Source organism: Ornithodoros turicata, chromosome 2, assembly GCF_037126465.1.
Source record: "Ornithodoros turicata isolate Travis chromosome 2, ASM3712646v1, whole genome shotgun sequence".
Classification (NCBI taxonomy): Eukaryota; Metazoa; Arthropoda; class Arachnida; order Ixodida; family Argasidae; genus Ornithodoros; species Ornithodoros turicata.
The window spans coordinates 136,991,422-137,005,728 of NC_088202.1; positions in this window are offsets into that span (position 1 = coordinate 136,991,422).

Consider the following 14,307-nt stretch of genomic DNA (forward strand, 5'->3'; position numbering starts at 1 on the left):
TTCATTGGACATCTCTTAGCGGAATTTGCTGTGTGACGAATTCAATCTCTCCCTGTTGTTATTATTATTATTTTTTTCGTCAACAACAACGTAAACTAGACAGCTCGCGTTTGTTCTAATTTAGTAACTGGGAAGTTTCCGAACAGGGCGTCCGAGTATTCGAACTGGTGGCTCTGTGGCACACTGATTTGGTTGGTCTGTCGTCACCAAAAAATAGGGGAGAAAGAAAAAGTGAAAACAAACGATTCCTAAGGTAATGGATGCCTTCTCACAGTGACTCAGCAAGAAAGTCTGTGGGGGTTAGTCTCCGAGACCGTATGAGACTGTGTCGGAGATTGGGATAAGACATACACCGCCTCGCGACAGCGGCTGAGGGTGCCCGATTGGGAGGTCAACGCATCTAGAGAACCAAAATGAAGAAAAAAATGGTGTTCCTTCACGAATTTTTTTTGCGGACGATCTACCGAACGGATTTTTGTTCTGAAAACGGCTACGATATCAGGTCACCGAAAGGAACAGATGTTCTCATTGGGACAGCTTCGTAGCTGTTATAATTAAAAAGTTAATTAACGATTTTTAGGTAATTAGTGATTTGACGGTTGAGCAACATATGGCCAAGAACGTCCGCCGGCTCCGAGATGATAGAAGTGAAAACGGCATGTCTATAGCCCTTATAGTTGTTTGATGAAAAATTTGTATCGCCTAAAAAAAAAAGAAGACACCCTGTATATACGTATAGCGTATGTTTGTAACTATATGTATATGTTACAAACATGTCTATATACATATATGTATATGTTTGTAAGCATATGTTTGTGTACAGGCAGTAAATAGCTCCGGCTATTTTTTTTTTCTACTATACTTCACTGGCTTTGCACTGGGCTTTCAGTGGTGAGTTAGCTCACCCTGACGGGAGGAATCGCGTGCTGCGTGACCTTCTGACGCCATCCGCTCAAACGTTGCCTGCCTGCGTACTGCTGATGAGGCCCAAGAAGGCCGAAACAGCTGTCTAGTACTGGCATCGCGACGTTTGAGTTACAAACACATGCCATACGTGACGCCAAAGAGTTCAGGCTCTCTTTTTCCCCTACTATACTTCACTGGCTTTGCACTGGGCTTTCAGTGGTAAGTTAGCTCACCCTGACAGGAGGAATCGCGTGCTACATGACCTTCTGATGCCATCCGCTCAAACGTTGCCTGCCTGCGTACTGCTGATGAGGCCCAAGAAGGCCGAAACAGCTGTCCAGTACTGGCATGGCCACGTTTGAGTTACAAACATATGCTATACGTGCAGCCAAAGAGCTCCGGCTATTTTTCCCCCTTTACTATACTGCACTGGGCTTTCGGTGGTGAGTTAGATCACCCTGACGGGAGGAATCGCGTGTGCTACGTGACCCTCTGATGCCATCCACTCAAACGCTGCCTGCCTCCGTACTGCTGATGAAGTCCAAGAAGGCTGAAACAGCTGTCCAGTACTGGCATGGCGACGTTTGAGTTACAAACATATGCTATACGTACAGCCAAATAGCTCCGGCTATTTTTTTCTCTACTATACTTCATTGGCTTTGCATTGGGCTTTCAGTGGTGAGTTAGCTCACCCCGACAGGAGGAATCGCGCGCTACATGACCTTCTGATGCCATCCGCTCAAACGTTGCCTGCCTGCGTACTGCTGATGAGGCCCAAGAAGGCCGAAACAGCTGTCTAGTACTGGCATGGCGACGTTTGAGCTACAAACATATGCTATACGTACAGCCAAAGAGCTCCGGCTATTTTTTTTTTTCTCTACTATACTTCACTGGCTTTGCACTGGGCTTTCAGTGGTGAGTTAGCTCAACCCGACGGGAGGAATCGCGCGCTACATGACCTTCTGATGCCATCCGCTCAAACGTCGCCTGCCTGCGTACTGCTGATGAGGCCCAAGAAGGCCGAAACAGCTGTCTAGTACTGGCATGGCGACGTTTGAGTTACAAACATATGCTATACGTACAGCCAAAGAGCTCCGGCTATTTTTTTTTCTCTACTATACTTCACTGGCTTTGCACTGGGCTTTCAGTGGTGAGTTAGCTCAACCCGACGGGAGGAATCGCGCGCTACATGACCTTCTGATGCCATCCGCTCAAACGTTGCCTGCCTGCGTACTGCTGATGATGCCCATGAAGGCCAGCTGTCTAGTACTGGCATGTCGACGTTTCAGTTACAAACATATGCTATACGTACAGCCAAAGAGCTTCGGTTATTTTTTTTCTCTACTATACTTCACTGGCCTTGCACTGGGCTTTCAGTGGTGAGTTAGCACACTGCGACGGGAGGAATCGCGCGCTACGTGACCTTCTGATGCCATCCGCTCAAACGTTGCCTGCCTGCGTACTGCTGATGAGGCCCAAGAAGGCCGAAACAGCTGTCTAGTACTGGCATGGCGACGTTTCAGTTACAAACATATGCTATACGTACAGCCAAAGAGCTCCGGCTATTTTTTTTCTCTACTATACTTCACTGGCTTTGCACTGGGCTTTCAGTGGTGAGTTAGCTCACCCCGACGGGAGGAATCGCGCGCTACGTGACCTTCTGATGCCATCTGCTCAAACGTTGCCTGCCTGCGTACTGCTGATGAGGCCCAAGAAGGCCGAAACAGCTGTCTAGTACTGGCATGGCGACGTTTGAGTTACAAACATATGCTATACGTACAGCCAAAGAGCTGCGGCTATTTTTTTCTCTACTATACTTCACTGGCTTTGCACTGGGCTTTCAGTGGTGAGTTAGCTCACCCCGACGGGAGGAATCGCGCGCTACGTGACCTTCTGATGCCATCTGCTCAAACGTCGCCTGCCTGCGTACTGCTGATGAGGCCCAAGAAGGCCGAAACAGCTGTCTAGTACTGGCATGTCGACGTTTCAGTTACAAACATATGCTATACGTACAGCCAAAGAGCTTCGGCTATTTTTTTTCTCTACTATACTTCACTGGCCTTGCACTGGGCTTTCAGTGGTGAGTTAGCACACTGCGACGGGAGGAATCGCGCGCTACGTGACCTTCTGATGCCATCCGCTCAAACGTTGCCTGCCTGCGTACTGCTGATGAGGCCCAAGAAGGCCGAAACAGCTGTCTAGTACTGGCATGGCGACGTTTCAGTTACAAACATATGATATACGTACAGCCAAAGAGCTCCGGCTATTTTTTTTTCTCTACTATACTTCACTGGCTTTGCACTGGGCTTTCAGTGGTGAGTTAGCTCACCCCGACGGGAGGAATCGCGCGCTACGTGACCTTCTGATGCCATCTGCTCAAACGTTGCCTGCCTGCGTACTGCTGATGAGGCCCAAGAAGGCCGAAACAGCTGTCTAGTACTGGCATGGCGACGTTTGAGTTACAAACATATGCTATACGTACAGCCAAAGAGCTGCGGCTATTTTTTTCTCTACTATACTTCACTGGCTTTGCACTGGGCTTTCAGTGGTGAGTTAGCTCACCCCGACGGGAGGAATCGCGCGCTACGTGACCTTCTGATGCCATCCGCTCAAACGTTGCCTGCCTGCGTACTGCTGATGAGGCCCAAGAAGGCCGAAACAGCTGTCTAGTACTGGCATGGCGACGTTTCAGTTACAAACATATGCTATACGTACAGCCAAAGAGCTCCGGCTATTTTTTTTTCTCTACTATACTTCACTGGCTTTGCACTGGGCTTTCAGTGGTGAGTTAGCTCACCCCGACGGGAGGAATCGCGCGCTACGTGACCTTCTGATGCCATCTGCTCAAACGTTGCCTGCCTGCGTACTGCTGATGAGGCCCAAGAAGGCCGAAACAGCTGTCTAGTACTGGCATGGCGACGTTTGAGTTACAAACATATGCTATACGTACAGCCAAAGAGCTGCGGCTATTTTTTTCTCTACTATACTTCACTGGCTTTGCACTGGGCTTTCAGTGGTGAGTTAGCTCACCCCGACGGGAGGAATCGCGCGCTACGTGACCTTCTGATGCCATCCGCTCAAACGTTGCCTGCCTGCGTACTGCTGATGAGGCCCAAGAAGGCCGAAACAGCTGTCTAGTACTTGCATGGCGACGTTTCAGTTACAAACATATGCTATACGTACAGCCAAAGAGCTGCGGCTATTTTTTTCTCTACTATACTTCACTGGCTTTGCACTGGGCTTTCAGTGGTGAGTTAGCTCACCCCGACGGGAGGAATCGCGCGCTACGTGACCTTCTGATGCCATCCGCTCAAACGTTGCCTGCCTGCGTACTGCTGATGAGGCCCAAGAAGGCCGAAGCAGCTGTCTAGTACTGGCATGGCGACGTTTCAGTTACAAACATATGCTATACGTACAGCCAAAGAGCTGCGGCTATTTTTTTCTCTACTATACTTCACTGGCTTTGCACTGGGCTTTCAGTGGTGAGTTAGCTCACCCCGACGGGAGGAATCGCGCGCTACGTGACCTTCTGATGCCATCCGCTCAAACGTTGCCTGCCTGCGTACTGCTGATGAGGCCCAAGAAGGCCGAAACAGCTGTCTAGTACTGGCATGGCGACGTTTCAGTTACAAACATATGCTATACGTACAGCCAAAGAGCTCCGGCTATTTTTTTTTCTCTACTATACTTCACTGGCTTTGCACTGGGCTTTCAGTGGTGAGTTAGCTCACCCCGACGGGAGGAATCGCGCGCTACGTGACCTTCTGATGCCATCTGCTCAAACGTTGCCTGCCTGCGTACTGCTGATGAGGCCCAAGAAGGCCGAAACAGCTGTCTAGTACTGGCATGGCGACGTTTGAGTTACAAACATATGCTATACGTACAGCCAAAGAGCTGCGGCTATTTTTTTCTCTACTATACTTCACTGGCTTTGCACTGGGCTTTCAGTGGTGAGTTAGCTCACCCCGACGGGAGGAATCGCGCGCTACGTGACCTTCTGATGCCATCTGCTCAAACGTTGCCTGCCTGCGTACTGCTGATGAGGCCCAAGAAGGCCGAAACAGCTGTCTAGTACTGGCATGTCGACGTTTCAGTTACAAACATATGCTATACGTACAGCCAAAGAGCTTCGGCTATTTTTTTTCTCTACTATACTTCACTGGCCTTGCACTGGGCTTTCAGTGGTGAGTTAGCACACTGCGACGGGAGGAATCGCGCGCTACGTGACCTTCTGATGCCATCCGCTCAAACGTTGCCTGCCTGCGTACTGCTGATGAGGCCCAAGAAGGCCGAAACAGCTGTCTAGTACTGGCATGGCGACGTTTCAGTTACAAACATATGATATACGTACAGCCAAAGAGCTCCGGCTATTTTTTTTTTCTCTACTATATTTCACTGGCTTTGCACTGGGCTTTCAGTGGTGAGTTAGCTCACCCCGACGGGAGGAATCGCGCGCTACGTGACCTTCTGATGCCATCTGCTCAAACGTTGCCTGCCTGCGTACTGCTGATGAGGCCCAAGAAGGCCGAAACAGCTGTCTAGTACTGGCATGGCGACGTTTGAGTTACAAACATATGCTATACGTACAGCCAAAGAGCTGCGGCTATTTTTTTCTCTACTATACTTCACTGGCTTTGCACTGGGCTTTCAGTGGTGAGTTAGCTCACCCCGACGGGAGGAATCGCGCGCTACGTGACCTTCTGATGCCATCCGCTCAAACGTTGCCTGCCTGCGTACTGCTGATGAGGCCCAAGAAGGCCGAAACAGCTGTCTAGTACTGGCATGGCGACGTTTCAGTTACAAACATATGCTATACGTACAGCCAAAGAGCTCCGGCTATTTTTTTTTTCTCTACTATACTTCACTGGCTTTGCACTGGGCTTTCAGTGGTGAGTTAGCTCACCCCGACGGGAGGAATCGCGCGCTACGTGACCTTCTGATGCCATCTGCTCAAACGTTGCCTGCCTGCGTACTGCTGATGAGGCCCAAGAAGGCCGAAACAGCTGTCTAGTACTGGCATGGCGACGTTTGAGTTACAAACATATGCTATACGTACAGCCAAAGAGCTGCGGCTATTTTTTTCTCTACTATACTTCACTGGCTTTGCACTGGGCTTTCAGTGGTGAGTTAGCTCACCCCGACGGGAGGAATCGCGCGCTACGTGACCTTCTGATGCCATCCGCTCAAACGTTGCCTGCCTGCGTACTGCTGATGAGGCCCAAGAAGGCCGAAACAGCTGTCTAGTACTGGCATGGCGACGTTTCAGTTACAAACATATGCTATACGTACAGCCAAAGAGCTGCGGCTATTTTTTTCTCTACTATACTTCACTGGCTTTGCACTGGGCTTTCAGTGGTGAGTTAGCTCACCCCGACGGGAGGAATCGCGCGCTACGTGACCTTCTGATGCCATCCGCTCAAACGTTGCCTGCCTGCGTACTGCTGATGAGGCCCAAGAAGGCCGAAACAGCTGTCTAGTACTGGCATGGCGACGTTTCAGTTACAAACATATGCTATACGTACAGCCAAAGAGCTGCGGCTATTTTTTTCTCTACTATACTTCACTGGCTTTGCACTGGGCTTTCAGTGGTGAGTTAGCTCACCCCGACGGGAGGAATCGCGCGCTACGTGACCTTCTGATGCCATCCGCTCAAACGTTGCCTGCCTGCGTACTGCTGATGAGGCCCAAGAAGGCCGAAACAGCTGTCTAGTACTGGCATGGCGACGTTTCAGTTACAAACATATGCTATACGTACAGCCAAAGAGCTGCGGCTATTTTTTTCTCTACTATACTTCACTGGCTTTGCACTGGGCTTTCAGTGGTGAGTTAGCTCACCCCGACGGGAGGAATCGCGCGCTACGTGACCTTCTGATGCCATCCGCTGAAACGTTGCCTGCCTGCGTACTGCTGATGAGGCCCAAGAAGGCCGAAACAGCTGTCTAGTACTGGCATGGCGACGTTTCAGTTACAAACATATGCTATACGTATACGTACAGCCAAAGAGCTCCGGCTATTTTTTTTCTCTACTATACTTCACTGGCCTTGCACTGGGCTTTCAGTGGTGAGTTAGCACACTGCGACGGGAGGAATCGCGCGCTACGTGACCTTCTGATGCCATCCGCTCAAACGTTGCCTGCCTGCGTACTGCTGATGAGGCCCAAGAAGGCCGAAACAGCTGTCTAGTACTGGCATGGCGACGTTTCAGTTACAAACATATGCTATACGTACAGCCAAAGAGCTCCGGCTATTTTTTTTCTCTACTATACTTCACTGGCTTTGCACTGGGCTTTCAGTGGTGAGTTAGCTCACCCCGACGGGAGGAATCGCGCGCTACGTGACCTTCTGATGCCATCTGCTCAAACGTTGCCCGCCTGCGTACTGCTGATGAGGCCCAAGAAGGCCGAAACAGCTGTCTAGTACTGGCATGGCGACGTTTGAGTTACAAACATATGCTATACGTACAGCCAAAGAGCTGCGGCTATTTTTTTCTCTACTATACTTCACTGGCTTTGCACTGGGCTTTCAGTGGTGAGTTAGCTCACCCCGACGGGAGGAATCGCGCGCTACGTGACCTTCTGATGCCATCCGCTCAAACGTTGCCTGCCTGCGTACTGCTGATGAGGCCCAAGAAGGCCGAAACAGCTGTCTAGTACTGGCATGGCGACGTTTCAGTTACAAACATATGCTATACGTACAGCCAAAGAGCTGCGGCTATTTTTTTCTCTACTATACTTCACTGGCTTTGCACTGGGCTTTCAGTGGTGAGTTAGCTCACCCCGACGGGAGGAATCGCGCGCTACGTGACCTTCTGATGCCATCCGCTCAAACGTTGCCTGCCTGCGTACTGCTGATGAGGCCCAAGAAGGCCGAAACAGCTGTCTAGTACTGGCATGGCGACGTTTCAGTTACAAACATATGCTATACGTACAGCCAAAGAGCTGCGGCTATTTTTTTCTCTACTATACTTCACTGGCTTTGCACTGGGCTTTCAGTGGTGAGTTAGCTCACCCCGACGGGAGGAATCGCGCGCTACGTGACCTTCTGATGCCATCCGCTGAAACGTTGCCTGCCTGCGTACTGCTGATGAGGCCCAAGAAGGCCGAAACAGCTGTCTAGTACTGGCATGGCGACGTTTCAGTTACAAACATATGCTATACGTACAGCCAAAGAGCTGCGGCTATTTTTTTCTCTACTATACTTCACTGGCTTTGCACTGGGCTTTCAGTGGTGGGTTAGCTCACCCCGACGGGAGGAATCGCGCGCTACGTGACCTTCTGATGCCATCCGCTCAAACGTTGCCTGCCTGCGTACTGCTGATGAGGCCCAAGAAGGCCGAAACAGCTGTCTAGTACTGGCATGGCGACGTTTCAGTTACAAACATATGCTATACGTACAGCCAAAGAGCTGCGGCTATTTTTTTCTCTACTATACTTCACTGGCTTTGCACTGGGCTTTCAGTGGTGAGTTAGCTCACCCCGACGGGAGGAATCGCGCGCTACGTGACCTTCTGATGCCATCCGCTCAAACGTTGCCTGCCTGCGTACTGCTGATGAGGCCGAAGAAGGCCGAAACAGCTGTCTAGTACTGGCATGGCGACGTTTCAGTTACAAACATATGCTATACGTACAGCCAAAGAGCTGCGGCTATTTTTTTCTCTACTATACTTCACTGGCTTTGCACTGGGCTTTCAGTGGTGAGTTAGCTCACCCCGACGGGAGGAATCGCGCGCTACGTGACCTTCTGATGCCATCCGCTCAAACGTTGCCTGCCTGCGTACTGCTGATGAGGCCCAAGAAGGCCGAAACAGCTGTCTAGTACTGGCATGGCGACGTTTCAGTTACAAACATATGCTATACGTACAGCCAAAGAGCTGCGGCTATTTTTTTCTCTACTATACTTCACTGGCTTTGCACTGGGCTTTCAGTGGTGAGTTAGCTCACCCCGACGGGAGGAATCGCGCGCTACGTGACCTTCTGATGCCATCTGCTCAAACGTTGCCTGCCTGCGTACTGCTGATGAGGCCCAAGAAGGCCGAAACAGCTGTCTAGTACTGGCATGGCGACGTTTGAGTTACAAACATATGCTATACGTACAGCCAAAGAGCTGCGGCTATTTTTTTCTCTACTATACTTCACTGGCTTTGCACTGGGCTTTCAGTGGTGAGTTAGCTCACCCCGACGGGAGGAATCGCGCGCTACGTGACCTTCTGATGCCATCCGCTCAAACGTTGCCTGCCTGCGTACTGCTGATGAGGCCCAAGAAGGCCGAAACAGCTGTCTAGTACTGGCATGGCGACGTTTCAGTTACAAACATATGCTATACGTACAGCCAAAGAGCTGCGGCTATTTTTTTCTCTACTATACTTCACTGGCTTTGCACTGGGCTTTCAGTGGTGAGTTAGCTCACCCCGACGGGAGGAATCGCGCGCTACGTGACCTTCTGATGCCATCCGCTCAAACGTTGCCTGCCTGCGTACTGCTGATGAGGCCCAAGAAGGCCGAAACAGCTGTCTAGTACTGGCATGGCGACGTTTCAGTTACAAACATATGCTATACGTACAGCCAAAGAGCTGCGGCTATTTTTTTCTCTACTATACTTCACTGGCTTTGCACTGGGCTTTCAGTGGTGAGTTAGCTCACCCCGACGGGAGGAATCGCGCGCTACGTGACCTTCTGATGCCATCCGCTGAAACGTTGCCTGCCTGCGTACTGCTGATGAGGCCCAAGAAGGCCGAAACAGCTGTCTAGTACTGGCATGGCGACGTTTCAGTTACAAACATATGCTATACGTACAGCCAAAGAGCTGCGGCTATTTTTTTCTCTACTATACTTCACTGGCTTTGCACTGGGCTTTCAGTGGTGAGTTAGCTCACCCCGACGGGAGGAATCGCGCGCTACGTGACCTTCTGATGCCATCCGCTCAAACGTTGCCTGCCTGCGTACTGCTGATGAGGCCCAAGAAGGCCGAAACAGCTGTCTAGTACTGGCATGGCGACGTTTCAGTTACAAACATATGCTATACGTACAGCCAAAGAGCTGCGGCTATTTTTTTCTCTACTATACTTCACTGGCTTTGCACTGGGCTTTCAGTGGTGAGTTAGCTCACCCCGACGGGAGGAATCGCGCGCTACGTGACCTTCTGATGCCATCCGCTCAAACGTTGCCTGCCTGCGTACTGCTGATGAGGCCGAAGAAGGCCGAAACAGCTGTCTAGTACTGGCATGGCGACGTTTCAGTTACAAACATATGCTATACGTACAGCCAAAGAGCTGCGGCTATTTTTTTCTCTACTATACTTCACTGGCTTTGCACTGGGCTTTCAGTGGTGAGTTAGCTCACCCCGACGGGAGGAATCGCGCGCTACGTGACCTTCTGATGCCATCCGCTCAAACGTTGCCTGCCTGCGTACTGCTGATGAGGCCCAAGAAGGCCGAAACAGCTGTCTAGTACTGGCATGGCGACGTTTCAGTTACAAACATATGCTATACGTACAGCCAAAGAGCTGCGGCTATTTTTTTCTCTACTATACTTCACTGGCTTTGCACTGGGCTTTCAGTGGTGAGTTAGCTCACCCCGACGGGAGGAATCGCGCGCTACGTGACCTTCTGATGCCATCCGCTCAAACGTTGCCTGCCTGCGTACTGCTGATGAGGCCCAAGAAGGCCGAAACAGCTGTCTAGTACTGGCATGGCGACGTTTCAGTTACAAACATATGCTATACGTACAGCCAAAGAGCTGCGGCTATTTTTTTCTCTACTATACTTCACTGGCTTTGCACTGGGCTTTCAGTGGTGAGTTAGCTCACCCCGACGGGAGGAATCGCGCGCTACGTGACCTTCTGATGCCATCCGCTCAAACGTTGCCTGCCTGCGTACTGCTGATGAGGCCCATGAAGGCCGAAACAGCTGTCTAGTACTGGCATGGCGACGTTTCATTTACAAACATATGCTATACGTACAGCCAAAGAGCTCCGGCTATTTTTTTTTCTCTACTATACTTCACTGGCTTTGCACTGGGCTTTCAGTGGTGAGTTAGCTCACCCCGACGGGAGGAATCGCGCGCTACGTGACCTTCTGATGCCATCCGCTCAAACGTTGCCTGCCTGCGTACTGTTGATGAGGCCCAAGAAGGCCGAAACATCTGTCTAGTACTGGCATGGCGACGTTTGAGTTACAAACATATGCTATACGTACAGCCAAAGAGCTCCGGCTATTTTTTTTTCTCTACTATACTTCACTGGCTTTGCACTGGGCTTTCAGTGGTGAGTTAGCACACTGCGACGGGAGGAATCGCGCGCTACGTGACCTTCTGATGCCATCCGCTCAAACGTTGCCTGCCTGCGTACTGCTGATGAGGCCCAAGAAGGCCGAAACAGCTGTCTAGTACTGGCATGGCGATGTTTCAGTTACAAACATATGCTATACGTACAGCCAAAGAGCTCCGGCTATTTTTTTTTCTCTACTATACTTCACTGGCTTTGCACTGGGCTTTTAGTGGTGAGTTAGCTCACCCCGACGAGAGGAATCGCGCGCTACGTGACCTTCTGATGCCATCCGCTCAAACGTTGCCTGCCTGCGTACTGCTGATGAGGCCCATGAAGGCCGAAACAGCTGTCTAGTACTGGCATGGCGACGTTTCAGTTACAAACATATGCTATACGTACAGCCAAAGAGCTCCGGCTATTTTTTTTTCTCTACTATACTTCACTGGCTTTGCACTGGGCTTTCAGTGGTGAGTTAGCTCACCCCGACGGGAGGAATCGCGCGCTACGTGACCTTCTGATGCCATCCGCTCAAACGTTGCCTGCCTGCGTACTGTTGATGAGGCCCAAGAAGGCCGAAACATCTGTCTAGTACTGGCATGGCGACGTTTGAGTTACAAACATATGCTATACGTACAGCCAAAGAGCTCCGGCTATTTTTTTTTCTCTACTATACTTCACTGGCTTTGCACTGGGTTTTCAGTGGTGAGTTAGCTCACCCCGACGGGAGGAATCGCGCGCTACGTGACCTTCTGATGCCATCCGCTCAAACGTTGCCTGCCTGCGTACTGTTGATGAGGCCCAAGAAGGCCGAAACATCTGTCTAGTACTGGCATGGCGACGTTTGAGTTACAAACATATGCTATACGTACAGCCAAAGAGCTCCGGCTATTTTTTTGTTCTCTACTATACTTCACTGGCTTTGCACTGGGCTTTCAGTGGTGAGTTAGCTCACCCCGACGGGACGAATCGCGCGCTACGTGACCTTCTGATGCCATCCGCTCAAACGTTGCCTGCCTGCGTACTGCTGATGAGGCCCAAGAAGGCCGAAACAGCTGTCTAGTACTGGCATGGCGACGTTTCAGTTACAAACGTATGCTATACGTGCAGTCAAAGAGCTCCGGCTATTTTTTTCCCCCGTACTACTGTAGAAGTGTTTTTCTTTTTTTTTTTTTTTTCGCGTGCGTTTTTCGTGCATTCCTCCACAATCGCAAATTTAAGTTCCCGCGAATAGCTCTGGCCACATGAGGGCGAAAATTGTGCGGCGTTCGACGCCATACCGTGACTCTCTTGACCTTTTCTACTCCATGTTGCGTAGGAAGTTTAAGCAAGCCGCAGAAGATTGTTTTATCCCACCAAGCATGATGTAAAGAAATGAAAATTGATCACGCGTTTGTTACTCCTACAAACGCATTGCACTGTACATATATACCACTATACCCCGAAGCCGCAACATGTCCTTCCCCGCCTTCTCAAAACCAGCTTGTATGATAGTGCGACATCTCAACAGAACTGTTCAGTGCCCTGAGTGATAATGAATGAGAACTGCTAAAATGAACTGGCTGACCTGCATACGGCCTGTACTATGGCCTCCTGCAGGGTCCTTAAAGGTCATTGTACAGGGCCTTTCCTCCCATGTCTGTGTGGAGAAGAAAGGGATTGACCTAGAACGCCGCCATCTCGATGAACAACGTATGTCTTAGCACGTGCTGAAATATATGCCCGAGTACTGACCGCGGCACGCTATGCAAGAGCGAAGCACTAACGGAAACCTGTGTCGCGAATTTAAGTTCTCCTCAAACCAGCATTGTTTGAAAACGCGGAAACAAACACTTCTACAGCATACTGCACTGGCTTTGCACTGGGCTTTCAGTGGTGAGTTAGCTCACCCTGACGGGAGCAATCGCGTGCTACGTGACCTTCTGATGCTATCTGCTCAAACGTTGCCTGCCCGCGTACTGCTGATGAGGCCCAAGAAGGCCAAAACAGCTGTCCAGTACTGGCATGGCGACAGATTACAGGAAAGTTAACAAAAACTAATTTATGTAATGAGTAATTTAAAACATAGATTATAAACGCACGGTCGACGTTTCGACAGTGGCGCTGTCTTCGTCAGGACAAAAATTTACTTTTTTTATTAACTTTAACTTTTTTTGTCCTGACGAAGACAGTGCCACTGTCGAGACGTCGACCGTTCTTTTAAAGCATTTCTTCCCAAAGAGCAACAAAAGAGTACATATGATGCAGCAAGTATAGCAATCCGAAAGCAACTTGTTGTCCTTCCCAAAGTAACTTGGGAACTTCAAGTTCATTTTTGTAACTTGTAACTTTGTTAGTAATCTAGTTACATTTTTTACACAGTAGCTTAGTTTGTAACGAATTCGTTTTGTTGAGTATCATTAAGGCCCTTCGTTTTCCGCGAATCCGTGAAATTTCGCGGAATTCGGAATTAATCGCGGAATCCTTCGTTTGGCACAGATTTTCACGGAATCCTTTATTTTTAATGGGGTGTGGATATTAGAGTTCTCAACTCCGAATTGAATGTCAATCACTCGAAGTATCCGATTCGCGAATTGAAATACCCAATATTCGGGTTTCCGGATAATTTGACTATTCGCCGAATACGAACGACACCTCCCCAAAAGTGGGCTTCACGCTTCCCTGCATGAGGTGAAGCCGCCGCTACAAAATTGAAGCCTGCTTTACGAAATTGTTTATGCTGCAGGACAAAACAGACAGATTGTATTTTAGGCTTTGGATAACATTAGCCCAAATTTATTGTGTATACTTCGCCTGAGGAAGGGGCGGCGTCCCTCCCTTGTGCAGTTTAGCGGCAGCAGTGGCGGATTTTGATTTGATATCTGGGAGGTTGCCTTCACGAAGTTAAGACTTTTAAATAATGGCTACAGCCCACGAACAAAAAGGGGTGTACTAAAAATGTAATTTCCCCAGGGCATGTATTGTAAACTCCTTCCTATAAAGTTCCTATGAACTCTGTAGATGCTGAAAGATCTTTCAGCAGACAAATGATTTCAGGCGACAGACCGCATCAGATGAGAACCCAAGATATCATGTATGTAATGCTGAGCCACAACAGTGCTTCGAATCTGTAAATTTATAACATATTTTTTGTTCCCACAT